This window comes from Stegostoma tigrinum, chromosome 6 (assembly GCF_030684315.1).
Source record: "Stegostoma tigrinum isolate sSteTig4 chromosome 6, sSteTig4.hap1, whole genome shotgun sequence".
In the NCBI taxonomy this organism is placed as follows: domain Eukaryota; kingdom Metazoa; phylum Chordata; class Chondrichthyes; order Orectolobiformes; family Stegostomatidae; genus Stegostoma; species Stegostoma tigrinum.
In genome coordinates, this window is record NC_081359.1 from 105,739,817 (window position 1) to 105,766,177 (window position 26,361).

Genomic DNA, 26,361 nt, shown 5'->3' on the forward strand with positions numbered 1-26,361 from the left:
GCGCGCTCCCAGGGAGCCGTCGCCAGGGTAACGGCGGGCTCCTGGCAACCGTCACCGGGGCAACCGCGCGCGGCCTCCTCCACTGCTTTTCCCCCTTACCCGTTTCTTAGCGACCATCACTATGGAAACGGCGCGCGGGCCGCGAGTAGAATGTCGTGTGCTTCTGAAAACCCTTGCCATTCCGCCCAGTTCTCCCGTACTAGCCCTTGGGCGGAGTTGTCCAATTTGTCCTGATTTCCCTGCTGTTTCCACGCGGCCCTTTTAGCTAAGTCATTCGGGAATTTATTTTTCTGTTTTCGTTCTAATTTTAGGTAATAAATGCTTTCATCGTTTTCTTTTTGCCCAATTTTCCGTTGTCAAATGTGTCTCGTGTTCAGTGATCATTCTTACCACTGGAAGCACTTTCTCCTTATTGACTCAGTTTAAAAACTTTTTCATAATTTTGATTCCCTCTTTCATATCTCAGCCAGCCTCCTCTGCATAGCCGTGCAATCACAGATCCTCCAGTTACTTCGTAGAAGAAGATTCACTCACTCATTTGGTATCATTTCTAGCCCATTCTCTAGGACGAGAGTACCCTAGCCCTGTCCAACCTAACCTGTGGTTGATAAAAGATCTTGCATTATCTCCTTGATTGCATACTTTTCATCTAACAGCTTTGTTGTCTGTCCCAAATCCCGTTGAAGTGATACTGTTTACGTTTGTGGCATGTTGGAATAGATACAGCATAGAAGCAGGCTATTCGACCTGTTCTCACTCGCGTCCCTTTCCCAAAATAGCCTTGCAAATTATTCCTCTTCAGATACTAACCCATTACCTTTTGAAATACACAATTTCAATCTGCTTCTGCTGCACTCTTCGGTGGTGACTTTCACATCCTTCTATATTTTTCTGCTGATGTTACAATTAGTTTCTTGGTGTAATATTTTTGGACTAAATACTTGTGTTCAACTATATTGCTAGCTTCCATATTAAGGTCTGTTCCAGAGTGCTGATTGTGGTTTTTTGATTTGCTGAGACCTTTTTGTAGTTGGAAAGTAAAACTCCTCCTGATGTGACTGTTATTTATCAATGATACTCTGGTTCCAGACACGTTTCTGTGCTGTATACTATGATACCTCATCCATTTGTGTCTCCGACCTCTTTGACTTTGAATGTCATTAGTGGAGAGCATCTTCACAGTGCACTGTATTAAGAGCATTTTCAGGATAAAGCCCTACGTGAAATGTCTCATTGTTCAGACTCTTTTCCTGTCTTTTACCCATTCTTCTTTTCCTGATGAATGAAACTACAAAATAATGTCCCTTTTGTTACTTGTTTTACGCTCTTGAATGCTTCAGATGGAGGCATTGTTATGGCAAATATGCAAGTCCAGATTTTGCAGTTACTTAATTGTCTGCCACTTTGCATTATTGATGCAGTGGGGGACGGTGGGCTGGTGATTCCTTCCTAGTGTGACAGATAATGGAGCTGCTTCTTTATATGCCCTCCTGCCAAATCGCATTCATTTCAGCAAGGTTCACTTAGAGTCATGGAGATACACAGTAGGGAAACTGACCTTTCGGTCCAACTTGTCCATGCCAACCAGATATCCTGTGTAAATCTAGGAGATAGCAAGAACTGCAGATGCTGGAGTCGGAGACAACACCGTGTGGAGCTGGAGGAATGAAGCAGGTCAGGCAGCATCAGAGGAGCAGGAAAGTTGACATTTCAGGTCAAGACCCTTCAGATAATTTCTCCCTCTCCACTTTGTCCCTTTTAAATAATTTGCTGCTTTTGATTTGAGCACGGCCTGGATGAGTTTGGCACTGTTGTCATACACTACAAAAGGGAGCTAGTCACTTCTTTAAAAGGCTATCTGACTAGTCTCACTTCCCTGTTCAATTCCTGAAGCCTTGCACATTTTATCCTTGAAGTGTTTATCCAATTCAACTTTGAAAGTTGCCATTTTGTCTGCTTCCACTGTACAGACATTGCATGGACCACTGATTTTAATCTTTGTGATATTGCTCAATGTGGTCACTGTCTCACCTCCTCTGCTGAGGCCCTTAATGACTTTACATGCAAACCTACAGGTTAGGAGCAAGATTATACCACTCAGCACTGCATGTCTGCTCTGCCAGTCAACAATGACTACGCCACCTTCCTACCCCCAATAATATCTCACCCCTGTCCTTAGCAAGAACCTTATCCATGTCTGTCTTTAAAAGTTTCAAATGATCTGCTTCTACAGTTTTTAAATGAAGAGAGTTCCAAAAAACCTGTGACTCAGAAATATTTCTCTTTGGCTCTGACTTAAATGGGTGGCACGGTGGCACTGCTGGTTCACAGCGCCAGGAACCCGGGCTCGATTTCAATCTTGGGCGATTGTGCAAACTCCACACAGACATTCTCCTACTGTCTGCATGGGTTTCCTCCCACAGTGTAGACTAGGTGTTTGGCCTTACTAAATTGCCCATAGTGTACAAGGGTATGTGGGCTCACGGGGATACGGTAGGGGGCTGGGGTCTGGGTGTGGGTGGGATGCTCTTCAGAGAGCCAGTGTGGACTCAATAGGCCGAGTGGTCTGCTTCCACACAGAAGGGAGTTTATGATCCTGCTATGAAATGGTGACCCTGTATCTTTAAACAGTGTTTCCACACTGTAGAATTTCTATGACCCATTACATTTAGATTCTCCCATGAGGAAGCATCCTTTTCACAACATGCTGTAAAATCCCTTCTTTGTTACTTCTAGACACTTTTATTCCACACACTGCTAGCTGGTCTTCCACATTTTGGATATTTTCCAATCAACCTGGTCAGCAATGTTATTGAATAACTCAGGAGCAGGTGTGCCTTGAACCTGGGTCTTCTAGTCTGGAGCTAAGGAAACTACCTCAAAGCCATGTCTCTCCTATTCTGAGCCCTGAAAAACCTGCTTTCATGTGTTAACTTGCAGAAAGTCACATTCCCCTGTCAATCTTAAGTTCACTAAAATAGAAGCAAAATACTACGGCTGCGGGAAATCTGAAATAAATTCAGAAAGAAACTCAGCAGGTCTGGCAGTATCTGTGGAGAGAGAAACAGCTAAACATTTTAGTTTGAGTAATACTTTGCTTCACTTCTTTCTTAACTCTGGTTTTTCCCTGTCTGTTTCTCTGCAACATCCATCCAGAGATTCTGTGAGACCTGTCTTGTTTCTCCAGCATTTTTATTTTTATTTGCGTTCACTGACCTAAATTGACTCACCTCCATTCAAATTACATCCTGTTTTTAACATTTCTTCCTTGTTTTCAAATCCCTCTAGGGACTCCTCACATGTCCCTACCTCTGCAATCTCCTCCCGGTCCGTGAATGCTCAAGATTTCTGAACCTTTCCGATTCTGATATTGTGACGATCACTGTTTTTAACCTCTTTACATAGGTGGCTGCGTCATCAGATGCCTGGATCCTGACCTCTAGGGCTTCCTAAACCTCTTCCCACTTCAGACTTTGTCTTTCAGACACTACCAAAAGCAGAATTCTTTGACCATAATTTAGTCGCCTGACCTATTTCCTTATGATATCAATAATATTGTTTTATGCTCAAGTGAACCATCTCGGAATGTTTTATGATGTTAAGAGTGACATTTTTTAGAAAAAAAAAGTTGATATTGCTGGGAAGTGAATTCTAAGAATTGGTGACAGGATGAACAGCTTTAATCATTGGGGAGCAAAGAAGGTGAAGAGAAATTTTAAGAGAAGTCCATTGCCATGAAAGGTTTTGTTCTTAGTCGGAGAAATGCTTCTAATAGGAAAGTAACGGGGAAGAATTTTCTTTTTCCAAAACAGTTTCTCCTCTTCCCTTACTTATCCAATGAAAGCACTTCTGTCCTATGAACAAAACCTTTCATCTTTTAAATTCAAGTTTCTCTTAACCTTCTCTGTTCCGAAAAGGATGAAGCTAATCATCCCTGACGTCAAAGAAGTTTTAACAGTGAAGACAGTGGAGGAACAATGGTGGGTGTATAAGAAGATCTTTCATGGCTCTCAGCAAAGACATAGATTAGGCAAAATCACAGACCAAGATGGGATACACCTTTTAGGATATTAAAGAACGTAGCTGCAGGGACAATGGATGCACTGATTTTTGATCTTCCAGGAATCCTCAGATTCTGGAAAAATCCCAAAGGGTTGGAAAACTGACAATATAACACTTACTTTCCAAACAGCAAGAAGACAAGGACAAGTCACTATAGACCAATTAGTGTAACAACATTTGTTCTTGAGGGAAAGAGTTAGTGGATTATTTAGGAGTTCATATGATTAAGAAAAGTCAACCTTCTTCGTGAAGGGTAAATCATGCTTGACAAATTTATTAGAATTCATTGAAGAGGACAAGCAAAACAGATAAAGGGGAAGTAGTAGTTGTAATATATTTTGGATTTTCAGAAGGCATTTAATAATGTACCACACATTGGCTGACTTAGGAGATCATGATGTTTGAGGGAGTCTATTTGCCTGGGGAGAGGATTGGCTAATTAATGACAGTTGAGATATGGGGAGCATTTTCAGGGTGGTACCATGCAACAAGTGGTGTATCAGGGATTAGTGGGACCACAGTTATTTACAATATCTATTATGACTTAGCTGAGGAAAGTGAATGTGCTATAGCTAAGTTTGCAGATGACCCAAAAATATATGGGAAGGCAAGTAGTGATGACACACCGATTCTGTAGAGGGATATGACCAGGGTTAAGGAAGTAGGCAAAAAAAAACTTGGGAGATGGCATACAATGTAGGGAAATGTGAGATTGAGCTTTTGGCAGGATACATAAAGGAGCTGAGTGTTATTTAAATGGGAGATACTGTGGAAAGCTACAGACCAGAAATTTGGAAGTCGTCATCTGTGAATCATAAAAAGCTACCGTCTGAGTTCAGCGGGTAATAGGCAAGGCAAGTGGAATGTTGGCCTTTGTTTCAAAGGGATTGGAGTCTAAAATTAGAGGCTTGCTTAAAACTATACAAGATAGTAGTTAGACCATATTTAGAATATTGGGCACAATTTTGGTCTGATATCTTGGAAAGGCAGCGCTTCTAACAGTGTTGTGCTCCCTCTGAACTGACTGAGCGTCATCTTTGATTTTGCATTAAAATCTCTGGAGTGGTGCCTGAACCCTTAACCTTCTGACATAGAGGTGTTAGTGCCATCCACCCAGCCTCAGCTGACACCATCAGATGACTGTCTTGTTCAAGCGTTTTTATTCTGTTGGGTATTGGAGGAAGGCTGAAAATCGTTAGAACCAAATAGTCTTCAAGGACTGATAGGAGTTGTGTATGGGAGGCAGTTCAAAGAAGACTCACCAGGTTGAGCCCAGGTAGGGAGGGAATGTCTTATAAGGAGAGGTTGAGTAGGTTGGGCTTGTACTAGTTGCAATTTTAAAAAAAAAGGAAACCTCACTGAGACAAACAAAATTCTTAAGGGATCTTGACCGAGTAGATGCTGAGATCACTTCTCCTTGGTGGACAGTCTAGGACCAGAGGGTATTACCTTAGAATAAGGGGTTGCTCATTTAAAACAGACGAGGAGGAATTTCTTTTGAAGGTAGCAAATCGGTGAAATGCTCTACTTGAAGGCTGCTGATGCTGTCTTTAAGGAGATTCAAGGCTGAAGTAGAACTTTTTAATCGGTAAGGGAATGCAGATTTATGGGGTAAAAGCAGGAAAGTGAAGCTAAGGATTATCAGGTCAGCCGTGATCTCGCTCAGTGCAGGAGCAGACAGAAAGTGCTGTATGTCTTACAATAAATCTCTGCAATGCCTTGATGTGCACGTGCAAAAATGATAGAAGTCATAAATAAGATAACAAAGTGTGAAGCTGGATGAACACAGCAGGCCAAGCAGCATCTCAGGAGCACAAAAGCTGACGTTTCGGGCCTAGACCCTTCATCAGAGCTTTCGTAAACATTGTTTTTACTGCTCGTCATTTGTGGTGTTATCTCTATTGTTATTTTCAGCTTTCTACAAACTTAGAATTGATTAGTGCCACCTGAATTTTGGTTTGTCTTCTAATAAAGTAACTAGGGAGCCTGACTAACCCCTCATGTCTTTCTGATGTTATTATTTTGCTCCAGGATTTGTTTTGGATGTAATTCAGTTTGAGTTTGATTTATTGTCACATGTGATACAGTGAAAAGTCTTGTTTTGTGTGCTGTACAGGCAGCTCGTACCATACAGAGTGCATCCTGGTAGCGGAGCAGTGCAGAGCGTAGTGTTGAAGGTGCAGAGAGAGATCAACATTATTGGTTTTCAGAGATCTGTTCAAAAACCTGATAACAGCAGAGGAGAAGCTGTTCTTGAATTTGTTCATACATTTATTCAAACTTTTATCTTCTAGATGGAAGAGGGTGGAATAGAGGTTGGGAGGGGTCTTTGACTATGTTAATTATTTCCTGTTGACTCAGGAAAGCATAGATGGGGTTAATGGATAGAAGGCTGGTTTGCAATTTGCCATCTAGTATTATCACTGTTAGATGCATTTTTGCCCACTTCATTCTATTTTGAATGCTATATTTCAGCCATGCTGCTGAATGATTTTCCTGTTTGGACATGTGCATTGACACGGTTGTACATAGAACAGTACAGCACAGAACAGGCCCTTCAGCCCACGATGTTGTGCTGACCATTGATCCTCATGTGTGCACCCTCAAATTTCTGTAACCATATGCATGTCCAGCAGTCTCTTAAATGTCCCCAATGACCTTGCTTCCACAACTGCTGCTGGCAACGCATTCCATGCTCTCTCAACTCTCTGTGTAAAGAACCTGCCTCTGACATCCTCTCTATACTTTCCTTCAACCAGCTTAAAACTATGACTCCTCGTGTTAGCCTTTTCTGCCCTGGGAAATAGTCTCTGGCTATCAACTCTATCTATGCCTCTCATTATCTTGTATACCTCAATTAGGTCCCCTCTCCTCCTCCTTTTCTCCAATGAAAAAAGTCCGAGCTTAGTCAACCTCTGTTCATAAGCTAAGCCCTCCAGTCCAGGCAGCATCCTGGTAAACCTCCTCTGAACCCTCTCCGAAGCATCCACATCTTTCCTATAATAGGGCGATCAGAACTGGATGCAGTAGTCCAAGTACGGTCTAACCAAAGTTTTATAGAGCTGCAACAAGATCTCACCACTCTCAAACTCAATCCCCCTGCTAATGAAAGCCAAAACACCATATGCTTTCTTAACAACCCTGTCCACTTGGGTGGCCATTTTAAGGGATCTATGTATCTGCACACCAAGATCCCTCTGTTCCTCCACACTGCCAAGAATCCTATCCTTAATCCTGTACTCAGCTTTCAAATTCGACCTTCCAAAATGCATCACCTCGCATTTATCCAGGTTGAACTCCATCTGCCACCTCTCAGCCCATATCTGCATCCTGTCAATGTCCCACTGCAACCGACAACAGCCCTCTATACTGTCAACGACACCTCCAACCTTCGTGTCGTCTGCAAACTTGCTGACCCATCTTTCAATCCCCACATCCGAGTCAGTAATAAAAATTACAAACAGTAGAGGCCCAAGGACAGAGCCCTGTGGAACATCACTCACCACTGACTTCCAGGCAGAATATTTTCCTTCTACTACCACTCGCTGTCTTCTGTTGGCCAGCCAATTCTGTATCCAGACAGCTAGGTTCCCCTGTATCCCATTCCTCCTGACCTTCTGAATGAGCCTACCATGGGGAACCTTATCAAATGCCTTGCTGAAGTCCTTATACACCACATCCACAGCTCGACCCTCATCCACTTTCCTAGTCACATCCTCAAAGAACTCGATAAGGTTTGTGAGGCATGACCTGCCCCTCACAAAGCCGTGTTGACTGCATTTAATCAAGCCATGCTCTTCCAGATGGTCATAAATTCTATCCCTCAGAATCCTTTCTAACACCTTGCAGACGACAGACGTGAGACTTACTGGTCTGTAATTGCTGGGAATTTCCCTATTTCCTCTCTTGAAGAGAGGAATTACATTTGCCTCTCTCCAGTCCTCAGGTACGACTCCAGTGGAGAGCAAGGATGCAAAGATCTTTGCAAGTGGCGAAGCAATTGCATTTCTTGTTTCCCAAAGCAGCCGAGGACAAATCTGGTCCAGGCCTGGTGACTTGTCAATCTTAATGTTTGACAAAATTTTCAGCACATCAGCTTCCTCTATCTCTATCCATTCCAGCATGCACACCTGCTCTTCAAAGGTTTCATTCACTACAAAGTTCGTTTCTTTCGTAAAGACAGAAGCAAAAAACTCATTTAGGGCTTCCCCTACTTCCTCAGACTCCACACACAAGTTCCCTATGCTCTCCCTGATCGGCCCTACTCTTTCTTTGACCATTCTCTTATTCCTCATGTAAGTGTAAAATGCCTTTGTGTTTTCCCTAATCCGTTCTGCCAAGCCTTTCTCGTGCCCCTCCTGGCTCTCCTCAGACAATTTTTGAGCTCCTTCCTCGCCTGCCTGTAATCCTCTGGAGCTGAGCTTGACCCTAGCTTGCTCCACCTTATGTAAGCTACCTTCTTCCTTTTGACGAGAAGCTCCACCGCTCTCGTCATCCAAGGTTCCTTTATCTTACCCCTTCTTGCCTGTCTCAGAGGGACATATTTATTCATCACTCGCAACAACTGTTCCTTAAACAGTCTCCACATGTCTATAGTCCCTTTACCATGGAACAATTGCTCCCAGTCCGTACTTCCTAACTCATGTCTAATCGCATCATGGTTTCCTCTTCCCCAATTAGATATCCTCCCATTTTGCCTAATGCTCTCCTTCTCCATAGCTATGTAGAATGTGAGGCAGTTATGGTCACTATCACCAAAATGCTCTCCCACCACAAGATCTGATACCTGCCCCGGCTCGTTTCCGAGCACCAAGTCTAGAATGGCCTCTCCCCTTGTCGGCCTGTCAACGTACTGAGTTAGGAAACCCTCCTGAACACCTTACAAAAACAGCTCCATTCAAATCTTCTGCTCGAAGGAGGTTCCAATCAACATTGGGAAAGTTAAAGTCACCCATTACAACAACCCTACTACGTCCACACTTTATTCCAAAATCTGCCGACCTATGCTTTCTTCAATCTCCCTGCTGCTATTGGGGGGCCTGTAGTAAACCCCTAACGAGGTGACTACTCCCTTGCTGTTCCTAATTTCCACCCATACTGACTCGGTAGGCAGATCTTCCTCGACAATGGAAGCTTCTGTAGCTGTGATACCCTCTCTGATTAGTAGTGCTACACTCCCTCCTCTTTTGCCCCCTCCCTATTCTTTTTAAATGTTCTAAACCCTGGAAGATCCAGCAACCATTCCTGCCCATGAGAAACCCATGTCTCTGTTATGGCCACAACATCATAGCACCAGGTACTGATCCATGCTCTAAGTTCATCACTTTTATTCCTGATACTCCTTGCATTAAAACAAACACACTTTAACCGATCCCTTGGCTCCTTCCCAGGAAAATCCTTCCCACTAGCTGGTCTACCTCTTGCTACTGCCTCACCTGCATCAACTCTCACCTCCGGTATACAGCTCAGGTTCCCACCCCCCTGCCATACTAGTTTAAACCCTCTCGAACTACTCGAGCAAACCTTCCACCCAGGACATTGGTCCCCTTCCAGTTCAGATGCAACCCGTCCTTCTTGTACAGGTCCCACCTTCCCCGGAAGGCATCCCAATTATCTACATATCTGAAGCCCGCCCTCCCTCCTACACCAGCTGCGCAGCCACGTGTTAAGTTGCACCCGCCCCCTATTCCTCACCTCGCTATCTCGTGGCACCGGTAGTAAACTAGAGAACACTACTCTGTTCGTCCTGCTTTGCAGCTTCCATCCTAACTCCCTGAAATCACTTTTTATATCCTCAATCGTTTTTCTGGCTATATCATTAGTGCCCATATGTAACACGATTTCTGGCTGTTCGCCCTCCCCTTTTAGAACGTTATACACCCGATCGGAGACGTCCCAGACCCTGGCACCAGGGAGGCAACATACCTTCCGGGAATCCCGATCCTGACCTCAAAATCTCCTGTCGATTCCCCTACCACGAGTACTTTTCTATTCTGCCCCCTTCCCTTCTTTGCCACCATGTCAGGCTCAGAGAACTGACTACTATGGCTTTCTTCTGGTAGGTCATCCCCCCACCAGCAGTATCTAAAACGGTATACTTATTGCTGAGGGGAATGCCCACAGGGGACCTCTGCACTGTCTGTCTGTCCCCTTTCCTCCCTCTAACTGTAACCCATCTATCCTTGTCCTGAGCCTTAGCAGTGACCAACTCCTGGTAACTCCTCTCAATTACCCCCTCTGCCTCCCAAATGATCCGTAGTTCATCCAGCTCCAGCTCCATTTCCCTAACACGGTTTTCAAGGAGCTGGAGTTGGGTGCACTTCCCGCAGATGTAGCCAGCGGAGGTGCGTGCCATGTCTCCCACCTGCCACATTCTGCAGGAGGAGCAAGCAACTGCCCTAGCATCCATACCCCACTTATCTGAACACCCACTCAGTAGTGAAGTAGAAAGCTTAGTTCAGGTTGCTATGAAATTAATAACAAACTTATATTCAATAGAGAAAGTTTAGAATGAACCTTAGCTTATTAACTAGGTTAGAGGAGGAGAGCGTGTGGGAGACACTACAGTTGTAGAGTCTCGGGTTTAGCCGCCTTGCTGATATATATGGTCACTGCTTTCCTTCCCGGCTGCCCCTCTGGTCCTCGTCACTTCCTCCGCTGCTCCCGCTCCTTCTGTGAAAGAGAAAACACCGCTGCCCGCTACCAGTAAGTAATTTTTAAAAACTGCCTTACCTTAGCTGCAGTCTTCCGGGCTTGTCTTACCTCGCACTCAGCAGTGGCATGTGAAGCTTCGTTCTTTTGTCAAGTTCAGCAATATGCTTTAAACTAATAATTAGAGATTGGGTATCCACTTTATAGAGTGGTTTGTCAACTCGCGAAGCCTGCCACTTGTTTTAGTTTTCCTTACAGCCAGGAAGGTCAGGAGTTGTTGATGTGTAATGGGAACTACAGATGCTGGAGAATCCAAGATAGCAAAGTGTGGAGCTGGATGAACACAGCAGGCCAAGCAGCATCTCGGGAGCACAAAAGCTGACTTTTCGGGACTAGACCCTTCATCAGAGAGGGGGATGGGGAGAGAGGGAGAGGCGGACCGAAGATGGAGAGAAAAGAAGATTGTTTGAGAGGAGAGTGTAGGGAGGGGATAGGTCAGTCCAGGGAAGATGGACCGGTCAAGGAGGCAGGATGAGGTGGTGGGTAGGAAATGGAGGTGCAGCTTGAGGTGGGAGGAAGGGATGAGTGAGAGGAAGAACAGGTTAGGGAGGCAGAGACAGGCTGGGCTGGTTGTGTGGTGCATTCGGGTGGAGGGGACGAGCTGGGCTGGTTTTGGGATGCAGTGGGGGAAGGGGAGATTTTGAAGCTTGTGAAGTCCACATTGATACCTCCTGCAGAATGTGGCTGGTGGGAGACATGGCACACGTCTCCGCTGGCTACATCTGTGGGAAGTGCACCCAACTCCAGCTCCTTGAAAACCGTGTTGGGGAAATGGAGCTGGAGCTGGATGAACTACGGATCATTCAGGAGGCAGCGGGGGTAATTGAGAGGAGTTACCGGGCTGCAGGGTTCCCAAGCGGAATATGAGTTGCTGTTCCTGCAACCTTTGGGTGGCATCATTGTGGCACTGCAGGAGGCCCATGATGGACATGTCATCTAGAGAATGGGAGGGGGAGTGGAAATGGTTCACGACTGGGAGGTGCAGTTGTTTGTTGTGAACCAAGTGGAGGTGTTCTGCAAAGCGGTCCCCAAGCCTCCGCTTGGTTTCCCCAATGTAGAGGAAGCCACACCGGGTACAATGGATACAATATACCACATTGGCAGATGTGCAGGTGAACATCTGCTTGATATGGAAGGTCATCTTGGGGCCTGGGATAGGGGTGAGGAGGAGGTGTGGGGGCAAGGGTAGCACTTCCTGCGGTTGCAGGGGAAGGTGCTGGGTGTGGTGGGGTTGGAGGGGAGTGTGGAGCGAACAAGGGAGTCGCGGAGAGAGTGGTCTCTCCGGAAAGCAGACAGGGGTGGGGATGGAAAAATGTCTTGGATGGTGGGGTCGGATTATGGATGGCGGAAGTGTCGGAGGATAATGCGTTGTGTTGGCTTTTAGAATCGCCATGTCGTTGCTAAGCACCCAGGATTTTGTCTACCTTTTTGTTAACGATTGAACATGCGAATAAAATGCATCAGGTGTTTTGAAGCTGTTAATGATTCTTAGGTGCTTTTAATTCACTACCAACTTGTGCAGCATAAAACTGCTACTCTGCTTTTCCCAGTAAAACAAAATGATTACCAGTAGGACTTCTCCCAGGCTGGCTACAAAGCTCTAAATACTTGCTCTGTGCTGAGTAATAGAAGAATGGATGTTAGCCATTCCGTCCATCGTATACATGGCGGTTCTTTTGGAACAAAGCCTTGGCTGATTATTTTGCCATATCTGTGGTACGTTGCTTTATTTTGATTTATCCAAATTTCCCTTCAAAGATGCAACGGTCTGTGCTGTCACTACTGTGATTAGGCATTCCATATGCTAACAACCCTCCGCATCAAATATATTGTCTAACATATCTCCTTACAGTGACTACAAGAGCAGGTCAGAAGCTAGGAATACTGTGGTGAGTAACTGTCCTCCTTACTCCCCAAACCTTGTCTTCCAGAAGGCACAAGTCGGGAGTGTGATGAAATACTCCCCACTTGCCTGAATGGAGGCAGCTCCAAAACACTCAAGCTTGACATCATCTACGACAAAGCAGATGGCTCCCTTGGTATTGGTTCCTCCACCATCAACATTCAGTAGCGGCAGAGTGTACCATGTACGAGATATGCTGCAGAAATTCATGAAAGATTGTTGGACAGATTGTGGGCAGTGGACGTTGACTACATGGACCTCACGGCATTTAAGAAGATCCCTCATGGGTCAGTCCAGAAGGTGAGGTCACATAAGATCCACAGTGAGTTTGTAAGTTCGATACAAAATTGGCTTTGTCGTAGACACAGCGCAATATCTCACATAGTGCTGGAAATCTGGCATGCAACTTACACACAGACACAATGAGCAGATACATTTGTTCACTAATGCCACATGATGAATAAATTTTGAACTGGGCACAAGGGGTGGGGAAGTTCCACAGTTCTTTTTGTGTACTGTCCTAGGATGCTTTACATCTGCTTGACAGGTGAGGCCTATGATTAACAACTTGTCTGAAAGGCAGCGCTTCTAACAGTGTTGTGCTCCCTCTGGACCTGTTGAGTGTCAGCTTTGATTTTTGCATTAAAATCTCTGGAGTGGCGCCTGCACCCTTAACCTTCTGACATAGAGGTGTGAGTGCTACCCACCCAGCCTCAGCTGACACCATCAGATGACTGTCTTGTTCAAGTGTTTTTATTATGGTGGGTATTGGAGGAAGGCTGGAAATCATTAGAACCAAATAGTCTTCAAGTACTGATAGGAGTTGTGTAACATTTCACTTGAGTCACCAGACTTGCAAACAGTAGTTTTGTTGACATCTCGGCCATGATAATCAACAAGTCTGTCCTCCCCCACTGCTGTCTACAGGGTTTCAGTAAAAGATAATGAATAGCATTTCAGTATTCTGATTATTTGAAAAACATCCAACAGTACAATCATTGACTGACTTTCCAAATATGTATTGTGGCTGGAGATATTGTTTAAGACTCTAAGTTGCGGCTTTTATCGAACGTTTACTGCTGGTGGAACTAAGTCTCAATCCAGAATAATATGGAAGAAGCACATCATGAAGTAGTCCAGTGTACTCACTTGAAGTGTATTTTTGCAATCCACGTGTACTGTTGTAATAACGGTAGGTGTGCTCCAGGAAGCTTGGGAAGAAATTTGTCTTGTAAGCTGTTTCATCTTGTCCAAAACAGTAGAACTAGAGGACTTATCCTATGCTTGGAGGGTAAATTTAAAATGTGTGGAAACATGATTTCAATGAACAAGTCATCAATATGAGACAGATGCTGTGGAAGGATTAATGAAAACTGGATTTCTTCCAGGGAATAATATTATACTTTACAGCATATGACCGCTGAGTCATGACATGTGGTAAGTATTATGTACTATAAACCTATTGTTTCCAAAGTTCTTGACCAGTAGGAATTTTCCTCCCCTCATGTCGGTCTTTGTATACTAGCTGAAAGAGATTGGCTATGATTAGACACCATCTCCATTATCATGTATTATTGACTGCCAGGGTGATCAAAGATTTAGCCATTTTTTTTTGTCCTGTGGCCACAGATGGTGCCTCAGAACTGGAGCTTTTTGTTTTGCGTCAGTATCATTTGGAGGCTTCGTACCAGCAGTTTGCGAAATGTAGATTTTTGCCATAAAAAGCCAAAACGTCGTTTGACTAGATTTGATTGTATTTGGCTGTTAGAACATGTCATTTTTAAGCCGCAGCTCCCCAGTGGTCAAATTTGACCACATCTGGCAAATTTCAACCGCAGGGGTGAGCTGGTGTGGTATAAACCACAGGGGTTTGGTGATACCATACTTTTTTTAGTCAGAAGGCTATGGTTTCAAGTGCCTGACATGCCACTACTGCACTACCAGTGCTGCACTCCTCGGTTTTAATTTTGGCATGAGATATGGTATTAAAGATCCCATGGCACTATTTTGTGGAAAAGCAGGGGTGTTTTGTTTTCTGTAACCATCATAGCCAATATTTATCTCTTAACCCATGTGACTGAAACATATTTCTAGAATCCCTACACTGTGGAAGCAGGCCATTCGGTGTACTGTGTCCACACTGATCCTCCAAAGTGTCCCACCCAGACCTACCCCCACTCCACCATCCTATCCCTGTTACCTGGCCAATCAAACTATCTGGCCAATATTTCATTGCTGTTTGTGGAAACTTGCTATTGCAAATTGGGTTGCTGGTTTCCCACATCAGTAACTACTTCTCAAGTACTTCATTGGTTGTAAAGTGCTGTGGGACGTGAGGTCAGGAAAGTCACCAGATAGCCAGCAGAAGAAATTCTAAATATGACCTCCCCATGGTCAATCAATTGCAAGTGCTTGTCAGAGATCCCAACTGAGACCTAAAGTAAGTAGAAAAGGACAGGGGGCACAAAACTAATGTGTTCTTACAAAGCCCTCTTTCTCATTATTAAACTTCCTCTACCTTTCTTCCAGATGTTTTAAGAAAATAATTTGTAACTGACAATGCAGTTCTATCACAGTGAGGAAGAAAAATTCTGGGGAGCCAATTAAACCAACAATGGTTAACCAAGGAAATCCAGGATAGTATCAAATTGAAGGAAAAAACATTGTGTGGCAAAGATTAGTGGTAAGCTAGAGGATTGCTGATAAAAAATTTTTCCAATCGAAAGATAACCAACAAAGAGTGCAGACTGAGAAAATAGAAATAGATGAAAGCTACCTTTAAAAGTATTAAAACAAAAGAGAGGCCCAAAGTGAACTGAGAAAACTACTGGGGTGCAATGCTGATAGGTTGTCTTCTAGTATATTAAAGAAAATAGCTGCAGAGATTGTGGATATGCTGAGTCCTTGCCTAAAGGCTCAGAGGATTGGAAACCTGCCAGTGTAACACCTCCAGTCAAAAGGAGACCCCAAAACAAGTAACTATAGGTCAATTTACTTGGACTCTAACATTTTCTCAGTGATAGATGTTATTATAAATGACATGATATCGGAACATTTTAGAACAACATATTACAATAAAGCAGAGTCGGTATAACTTCATGAAGGAGATATCATGCCTGACAAGTTTACTAGAATTCTTTTGAAGAGATAATAAGCAGGATATATAAAGCAGAACCAATAACTTAATATATTTTGATTTAGAAAAGACCAAGAGACCACAAGTATGATTAAGATAAGGTCCCATGGTGTTGGAGAAAATTTATTATTATGAATAGAAGGTTGACTAATTTAATAGAAAGCAAATTTAGGATAAGGGGGCATTTTCAGGTATGATAGTTTCATTAGTGGAGTGTCATGGGGTTCAGTGCTGGGGCCACAATTATTTATGTTAATGACTTTGAGGCAAAAGAATGTAAAAACAAATTATTTGTGGATGATGGACAAGAAACAACTGGCAGGAAGGCAAGTAATGAGGATGACGCACCGATTCTGCAGAGGGATATAGACAGGTTGAGTGGTGGGCAAAATATTGGCGGATGGAATGTAATGTGGGGAAAATGAGGTTATGAACTTTGGCAGAAAGAATAGAGGAGCTGAATCCTGCTTTAAATGGGGAAACTGCAGCACAAAAGGATCAGGATTCTTGTGTATGAATCACCGCCAGCTTGCATGCAAGTTCAGCAGGTAATAGAGAAGGCAAATGGAATGTTGTCTTTGAATTAATGACCAGTGTTGTATAGGGAAGTCTTGTTGAATTTCGATAGTTAGACCATATCTAGAATACTGCATAATTTTGGTCCTGTTGTCTAAACAAAGATCTACTGGCACTGGAGATGATCCAGGGAAGGTTCACGAGGTTTATCCCAGGTATGGAGGGATTGTCTCATGAGGTTGAGTCAGTTGGACTCCTTGGAATTCAGAGTGAAAGGTAACCTTTTTACAAGGTTCTTTGGAGTCTTGATAGTGCACATGAGAAAAGATTGTTTCTCTTTTGTAGGAAAGACTAGGACCAGAATCTGTTACTGTCTCTCTTAAAAGCAGTGACCAAGAGGATTTTCTTCTTGTGAGGGTAATGGTTAACCTGTGGAACCCTTACTGCAAAGAGCAGTCAAACAGTGTCTGTAGCTATATTCTAGGCTGAAATAGACCAACTTTTAATCATAAGAGAATTGGGTATCTGAGGAGGAGATGAGAGTGGAGTTGAGGACTGAGATAGTCGTGATCTAATAGAGTGGCACTTAAGATCAAATGGTCCATTTCTGCTCCTACCTCTTGCCGTCTTATGGTCAGCACTGTCCCTCCACCCATCAACCCTCCTTCCTCCCCGCCTCTCACACATGCATACATAACACCATTGTCCGTCTTTTAAAAGCTGGTAATGCAAAAGATGTGCACACAAATTACTGCCTTCCCACTTGCTGCTACCAACCATTCACTTGCATTTTCCGAATCTTTCTTCTCCCCTCCCAATTTCCATTCCACAGCATTACCTGATGTTATCAAGCTCTCTTTTTGTATGTAACAAACGACTGGAATATTATTGTGAAGTCTAATTTGCAAATTGTGTTCCTGCCTAAAAGCTACAAACAGGAGTTGCCCTCCTTCAGATTTAAAGGCTATCTTGACTATCATGCAGCGTCAGCAGCTTTCATTGCCTGTTTTACATTCTCTCTGAACTGGCTGACTATGGCTCCTGTCTTATTTGTGAAAATTAATAATTCATAAGGTTTTAATGATGGCAGCGCCTGCTCTCTTGGTTCTGTGTCTGTCTGGGAAACTTGATAAATTTTTAAAGAGCCGTTGCCTTCCTGATGAAAATGTTTGATAAACTCTCTTGTGGCAGGAGTAAATGCATTGACTAACTTGTATCACCATGGTTAGTTTGGACTGCAAGTCGTTACTGGGGGAGATGACAGCAATGTGTTGCACTGAATTGATGCCTAAATGCGTGCATTTTCTAAAATTATTTACTTCATTGCCATTTAGCTTTTTTTTATTGCTGTCTCAGTTGAAACCTCATAGTTTGAATTACAGATGTGTTACATTGGCTATTTGAAAGGGGCTATTTCGTGCATCATACCAATGTTGGCTCCTTAAATGTGCACCATAATGTGTACTTAGTACTCATCTTCTGCTTTTTACTCCATATTCTTGCACATTATTTGGATAAAAATAATCATTCAATGACCTCTTGTACGCCTCAATCGACCATGTCTCCGTTATACTTTGCAAAGGTAGGGGTTGAAGGTTTGTATAGTGAACTTGATGTGTAGGTGGAGTGAGTTGAATTTTGTTGTAATTACAGTGAGTCCTTGACTAAGGTTGCAGTTTCCTTCCTCAAAATCAAATGTATGTTCTTACAGTTTCTGAGTGTTCCTTTTAGTGCATAGGAGCCATATGTTAAAACTGTAGTTGAACTCCTTAGGCCAACTTAATCAGAAAAACAAATGTTTTCACATTTATACCCTCCCTAAATTGATGTATTTTACAATATTTTCTTCACTGGTTTAGGAATTTAACAATGTACTTGGTTCTCACTCGTGCATCTTCTCAACTGGTTACAGTTCCAGACAAGATACACAAATTATGCTAATTTCCCTCAGTTAGTTGTAAGAAGGTTAATTTTAGAAAGGTTTCCATCCAGTCTCACTAGTTCACCACCCCCCCCGCCCCCCACCACCACCCCCTACCTGCATCCATCTATCCCCATCCCACATACCTTCCCTGTCCCCAGCCCTGAAGTGTCCCAACCTGAAATGTTGACTTTGCTACTCCTCTGATGCTGCCTGACCTGCTGTATTCCACCAGCTCTACACTGTTTTGACACTGTAGAGTGAAACTGGCTTTTTAAACCCTTTCCTTGCATATTTCTGAAGGGCAAAACAGACAGCGACTGCAAGAGTGATAACGGGAACTGCAGATGCTGGAGAATCCAAGATAATAAAATGTGAGGCTGGATGAACACAGCAGGCCCAGCAGCATCTCAGGAGCACAAAAGCTGACGTTTTGGGCCTAGACCCTTCATCAGAGAGGGAGATGGGGTGAGGGTTCTGGAATAAACCACCACCCAAGACATTTTTTCCATCTCCACCTTTTTTGTCTGCTTTCCGGAGAGACCACTCTCTCCGTGACTCCCTTGTTCGCTCCACACTGCCCTCCAACCCCACCACACCCGGCACCTTCCCCTGCAACAGCAGGAAATGCTACACTTGGCCCCACACCACCTCCCTCACCCCTATCCCAGGCTCCAAGATGACTTTCCATGTTAAGCAGATGTTCACCTGCACATCTGCCAATGTGGTATACTGTATCCATTGTACCCGGTGTGGCTTCCTCTACATTGGGGAAACCAAGCGGAGGCTTGGGGACTGCTTTGCAGAACACCTCCGCTCAGTTCACAATAAACAACTGCACCTCCCAGTTGTGAACCATTTCAACTCCCCCTCCCAGTCTTTAGATGACATGTCCATTATGGGCCTCCTGCAGTGCCACAATGATGCCACCTGAAGGTTGCAGGAACAGTAACTCATATTCCGCTTGGGAACCCTGCAGCCCAATGGTATCAATGTGGACTTCACCAGCTTCAAAATCTCCCATTCCCCCACCGCATCCCAAAACCAGCCCAGTTCGCCCCCTCCCCCCACCCCCGCACCACACAACCAGCCCAGCTCTTCCCCTCCACCCACTGCATCCCAAAACCAGTCCAGCCTATCTCTGCCTCCCGAACCTGTTCTTCCTCTCAACCATCCCTTCCTCCCACGCCAAGCCGCACCTCCATCTCTTACCTACTATCCTCATCCCACCTCCTTGACCTGTCCGTCTTCCCTGGACTGACCTATCCCCTCCCTACCTCCCCACCTATACTCTCCTCTCTACCTATCTTCTTTTCTCTCCATCTTCGGTCCGCCCTCCCCTCTCTCCCTATTTATTCCAGTTCCCTCTCCCCATCCCCCTCTCTGATGAAGGGTCTAGTCCCGAAACGTCAGCTTTCGTGCTCCTGAGATGCTGCTGGGCCTGCTGTGTTCATCCAGCCTCCCATTTTATTATCAGTGACTGCAAGAGTTAGCTTTGTGTTTAGAGCAGAGAGATGTCACTCCCATTTGCTATCTCGTTTTGTTCAGTCTCTCACTGTTTGAAGTTTCCCTGGTAACTTCAATGTGCAACATTCCATGGGTTTCACACAGGACTTTGTCAAGCACGGGCTGAATATTTATCTGCAATTTTTCTGTAACAGTCCTTTTCTTAACAAAAAATTTTGGATTAAACTTTTTTTTAAAAAAATCAATACTTCAGGATTCTGATGCATTATTATCCGAGTGGCCTGTTGAAGATCACACATCTAAGAGGAACTATTTCACTATCCCTTTAAGGAGAATAACAACAACTTGTATTTATGTAGCTGTATTAATTCAGTAAACTATTCAGTGAAGAACATTGAAACAAAATAGGACACCTGTTCACATAACACCCAATGGCGTGGAGAAAGACTTATTTCCTCTTCTAACAAAGCTATGTATATTTCAAACATATATTGAAAGTTCTCAATACAGTTTGCATTTATCTATATTGTTCGTGGGATTTACGTGTTTCTGGCTCGGCCAACATTTATTGCCTACCCCTAATTACACTTGATGGTAGTTTCTTTATTAAATCACTAGTAATCTTTTCTGTCAGTGGTAGAAAATATACTGATGGCAGAATAATTGGCCAGGTTGGATTTGTCCTATCTTTTGTGGATAGGATATACCTTGGTAATATGGAAAATCATCCATCAGATGCTTGTGTTGAGTTATACTGGAACATCTCCAGGGGGGCATGGCAGGTTCTGGAGCACGTCTTTGATACTATTACCAGAATATTGTGAGGCCTGTTACCTTTTCTAGTATCTTCTGCATCTAGCTGTTTCTTGGATCTGAAGACTGGCATCTGTGTACTCAGGAGACTATGAAACACGCTTAGAATCCCTGCAATGCAGATAGAGTCTGTCCGGACCATCGAGTCTGCAGTGACCTTCCCAAGACCAATAAAAATTTTGAATACCTGAAATACTAAAATTATGATATTTCAAAATGTTCTTCACTTGGGAGTGAAACTAGAGTGAGAGGGACCAGGATAGAGGAATTTGAAATCTAGGATGAGAAATTTAAAAGTGAAGTGTTGTCAGACGATAAGATGTAGGAGCAGGAGTAGGCCATTTGACCTGTGGAGTCCAGTGAGCCATTCAATGAGACCATGGCTGATGTGATTATCCTCCTCTCTGCTTTGCCTTTTTTCTCCATAACCTTTTAATTCCCTTACTGATTAAAAAAAATCTGTCTATCTCAACCTGGAATGCAATATGAACCCAGCTTCATCAGCCCTCTGCATAAAGAATTTCACAGATTCACCACCCTCCTGAGAGACTTAGTTCTTCCTCATCCATGTCTTAAATTGGCGACTCTTTACTCTGAGATCGTGCCCTTTGATTCCCACAAGAGGAAACAAATTATTCAACCTCCCCTCAGAAGACCACTACGTATCCTTGATCAACTTTGTCAACCTTCTCTATACTAGCACAAGGGGTTGTGCAGATATTGTTTAAATCAATCTAATCAGAAATGTTATGATACATCTGGAATGGATGGGGTTGAACCTGTGGGACTGTAGGTAGAGAGTTACACTACCACTAGACCCCTCCAATCCAGGATAACTTTCCTTAGATGAGTGGATCAGAACTGTTCACAATATTTCAATCCTGGGTTGACCAGTGCCTTGTTTACTTTTAGCAAGCTCTCCTTTTTTTAATATAAACTCCATTCTCTTTGAAATAAAGGCCAATAATCCATTTTCTTTCCCCGCTACCAGCTGAACGTGGATGCTAGCTTTTTGATTTCCAAATCCCTCTGTTGTAGCTTCCTGCAGTCTTTCCCCATTATAGTAATATTCATCTCTTCTATTCTTCTTGCCAAAGTGCATTAACCTACATTTTCCTACATTATATTCAGTCAGCCACGTTTCTATTCACTTGCTCATCCTACCTTTAATCTGTCTATATCCCTATGAAGACTGTCATCCTTACTAGTTGCCTTCTCACCTGTGTTTGTGTCATCCACAAATGTGCATTATTTAAGTAAATGTACTATAGCCAAGTATTTTGTAATGTATAGTGTACACTGTTGTGGTCCCAGCAGTGATCCCTGTTGCATTACACTAGTTGCAAGTCTATAGAATCATAGAATCCCTACAGTGTGGAAACAGGCCCTTCGGCCCAACAAGTCTATGCCATCCCTCGGGCCCATCCCCCTATAACACAACTAATCTACACATCCCTGAACACCTGTGGGGAAACTTAGCATAGCCAATCCACCTAACCTGCACATCTTTGGACTGTGGGAGGAAGCTAAAGCATCTGGAGGAATCCCATGCAGCTATGGGGAGAATGTACAGAGTTTGCATGGACAGTCGCCTGAGGGTGGAATTGAACCCAGGTTCCTGGCGCTGTGAGGCAGTAGTGCTAACCACAGAGCCACCATGCCACCCCAGGTTGCCATCCTGAAAATGCCCTTTGTCTCAGCTGACTGTCTTCTATTAGTTAGCTAATCCTCTCCATGCTTACACCAGCCCCACCACCATGGGCCCTTTTATTATTAGGTAATTGCAATACTTTAAGGATTTTTTTTTTGTTTGGAACATCCAAATATATGACATCTCTTTTCCCCTTTATTTACTTTGCTTGTTAATTCCACAAAGAATTTCAGTAAATTTGTTTGGCATGATTTCGCTTTCATAATGCTGTGTCAACTCGGCACGGTTATATTGTGGTTTCTAAATGCTCTTACGTTTCCCAACCACAGATGTTTAGCTAACTGGCATGGAGTTACCTTTGTTTGTATCCCTTCTCTTTTTTTTTGAATCAGCGTATTGCATTGGCAGTTTTCCAAAGCTCTGGAACTTTTCCAGAAGCTAAACATTCTTAGTTAATGCACTGGTAGTAATCTTCAATGTCTATAGCTACTTCCTTTATAATCCTAGATTGCAACCCATCAAACCCAAGGGAGTTACTGGCCTTTAGTCCCATTAGCTTTTGCTTTGGTAATATTTAATGTTTATTTACTGTTTATTTCCTGCTTCTCTTCCCATTTCCAGCCCTGCCTTTAGCACCTTCAATATTTAGTGTGTTTGGGATATGGTTTACAACCTTCGCAGTGAAGATTTGTTAAATTCCTGACGTTTCTTGGCTCCCTATTATTACTTTCCTCGCCTCATTCTCCAAAGCCCAATGTTCACTGTTAGCCCCCCATCCTGTTTTATTTATTTTAAGAAATTCTTAGTCTACTTTTTTAATTGTGACGTCTAGTTTTCACTCAGTTTATTTTCTCTCCCTTTTGTTTGAATGAGAGGCAGTAGCTCATTAAGCATGGAGCTGATTGGTGAATGGGACTTGGTGTTACTTATGACATGGAGACCAGGCTTCTAGATGATTTTAAGTTTATGGAAGTTGGAATATGGGAAGCTGCCCTAGACTGTCGGACTAGTCAAATTCAAAGGAAAGAATGGCCTGAAAGAGGGTTTCAGCTGTGAAGGAGTTGAGACCAATGCAGAAATAGACAATGTCACATGTGGATCAGTGGTCTTGGTGACATCGAAGGTATGCGATTGTCAAAGACTAATTTCTGTTCCAAGAAGCCAGTTTTAATTATGGATCATGTAATAGTAGTATTGCAATAACTTTATAGTTTTCTTTGCTGTATCACTGAGTCAAGGCAGGTAGAAACTGGCTGTCAGAAAGCTATCTTTTGTATTAATCATCATCAGAGTTTATTGCCCAATTGGTAGTGGTCAGTGGTCTGCACCAAGCTGGTGAGACAATGTTAATTATTATTAGGAATTGTTCTTTTGCTTAAATCTGGAATTGGTTTGATGTTGTCACAATGTGTCCATTTTCTGTGCGAAGCATTTGCACCTAAACCTTCCTATTTCTGATTCCGCGGAGAGTACAGCACACAACACTGAAAAACAGCTTTTGTTCTTTGTGAAAGAATCTTGTCATTGACCAGTTTTGTCAAGGAATGATTTTGTTGGCATTTCCATGTGAATGTATGAATTAGGAGCGAGAGTAACCTTTTCAGCCCTGCTGTCTGCTCTGCACTTTGGTAAGATTTATGGCTGATCTGATTGTAGCCAGTGCTCTCCTGCTTTGTACACTTTGATTCCATTGTCAGTCAAGAATCTGTCAAGAATCAATCGTTGAGTTTTTTTCTATATTTTAATACTTCTTTGACCTTGCCTCCACTGCTGTCTAGGGAAAAGATTAATGACCAGTTGAGATTTGTGGGTGTTTTTTTTAAAATAAAATATTCTTATCACTGTCTTTAAATCTTTTAAACTATTTCCCTTAGTTCTAGATCCCCCACAAGAGGAAACTTTCAGCATCCACCCTGTCGAGTACCCTCAAGATCTTATGTTTCAGTGTGATCATCTTGTGATACAATGGCAGCGAGTCTAAAGATGAAGAGGCTGTATCTTAAATCATGTCAGGCTCAGAGGCCACTTCAAATCCCACCTGCTCTGGATGCGTGTCATAACCTGTCCGAACAAGTTCATTAAACTAACTATCCTTTTTAACTGCAATGGATATAGACCCAACTGTGTCTAATCTCTTCTCACAAGTAACTCCTTCAACCCAAGAATCAGTCAAGTTGGATCTTTGCACTAGTTCTAATGCAGTTATATCATTTCATAAATGATACCAAACTCAGAACAGTTCCCCAGAAGTGGTCTGATCACCCTGTACAACTGCAGCAAAACTTTGCTACCTCTTGAATGAATCATTGTCATTTATCTGTCTTCCTAATTGCTTGCTGTATGCATGTAGTAACTTTTTTTGCAGTTGATATTCCAGGATGCCCATACCTTTCTGTACTGCATTCTCTCTCCATTTAAATAATATACTGTTTTCCTGCTAAAGAGGGCAGGTTCACAATTTTCAACATGGTATTCCATCTCCTAAATTTTTGTTGACTCACTTTGCAGACTCCTTTTTATGTCCTGTTCACAATTAAGTCTTTTAACTCTTCTATCACATCAGTAAATGTACCAACATACATTTGTCCTTTCCATCCCTTTTTGAAGCTCCAGTGCTGACCTCTGTGACCCTTCACTTCAGGAGAAAATGACTGACTTCTCCCTACTTTTTGTTCCAATTAGCTAACTGCTCCTCCACATGCAAATATTTTGCCACAAAGCCTTTTTGTTGCCTTTTCACACATCTTCTAGAAACCCAAGCAAGCCAATTTTTTTTCCTCCTTTTCCTTGTATGTACAGTGCCTATTGCTGTATTTTGTGCATTAGTTGAAGCACTGAAGAGACTGCACTGCTGTCATATTCATGTAACAATCAGAAATTGTACTTTGTCTTGTTTGAAGCACTCAATATTTTAGGTAATTGATTTTATCATCTGAAACTACTCAATTCAACTGTTACCGGGAGTTGACCTACAACTACAAAGTGTTAAGCAAGTCAAAATCCACAAAGTGCAATTTTAGGAGAATAAAATCTTTCATTTTATCACATGGTGTTTGTTGTGAGCATTCTGTAAAAACAAAAGTAGCTTCTGGCTGATGTGTTTTTTAAAAAAATATGAAGTATCCACGTGTCGAGGAATATTCTGATGATGGAAGGTCAAGTATTTTAGGCTTGCATTCTTCAGTGTTTAGGTGAACGAGAGATTTTACTGAAACATGTAAGGTTCTTAGGAGGTAGATGTGGATAGATTGTTTCCCTTGTGAGAGAGCCTAGGTCCAGTGGGCATAATCTGAATAAACGTTGCCCATTCAAGACCGATGACAAGGATCTTTTGTTCCTGAGGGAAGTGAGCATGTGGAATTCTTTACCACAGAGGACTGTTGAGGCAGATTAAGTATATTCAAGACTGAGAGAAATGTTTTTTAATTGGAAATTTGAAACAAAAACAGCAATTGCTGGTAGATCTGGCAGCATCTGTGGAGAGAAAGCAGAGTTAATGTTTTGGGTCCAGTGATCCTTCCTCCAGAACTTTTTAATCAGGAAGGGAGTCAGAGGTTATAGGGATGATTTCATTGAATGATGGAGTGTACTTGATGAGCCAAATGGCCTACTTTCTGCTCCTGCATGTTGTGGTCTTAATGGTTTTAGTTGACAGTGTAGTAGGTTGTTTTTTGTTGTTTCAATATACACCTCATACATACTGAGATGCATGTCGTTATATCCCAGACTCCTTTTTAAAAGAAAGCGATGGTAATTTTTTCACTTTAGCACTAACCGTTTCGGGTCTCTCCACGCTTGCTGATTTTATATTTCATAATTTGGAACTTTTCTAAATGTCTGTAGTATCTTTCTCTTTTTGACAATGTAGGGTATCAGGGCTAACCTCAATCAAGTGGGCTGCCTTGTCCTGGATTGTGTCAAGCCTCTTGAGTGTTTTTTATCCAAGCTGCTCCTATCTGGGAAAGTGAGTAGTACTCCATCACACTCCTGACTTCTGCCTTTTTGTAGATGGTGATAAGACTTTGGGGAGCCAGGAAGTGAGTGACTTGCTGCAGTATTCCTAGCCGCAGACCTGCATTTGCGGCCACCGTATCTGTATGGTTGACCAGAAATTCAACTGGATTAATGGTAATCCACAGTATGTTGGTAATGGAGATTCAGTGATGGTAACACTGAATGTC

General features: G+C 43.0%; 1 protein-coding gene across 1 annotated transcript in view; it reads left to right on the forward strand.

Annotated features, from left to right (window-relative positions):
* Positions 1 to 26,361, forward strand: part of pak1 (p21 protein (Cdc42/Rac)-activated kinase 1) — a 213,678-nt gene that overhangs the window by 347 nt on the left and 186,970 nt on the right. The window lies entirely within an intron of this gene.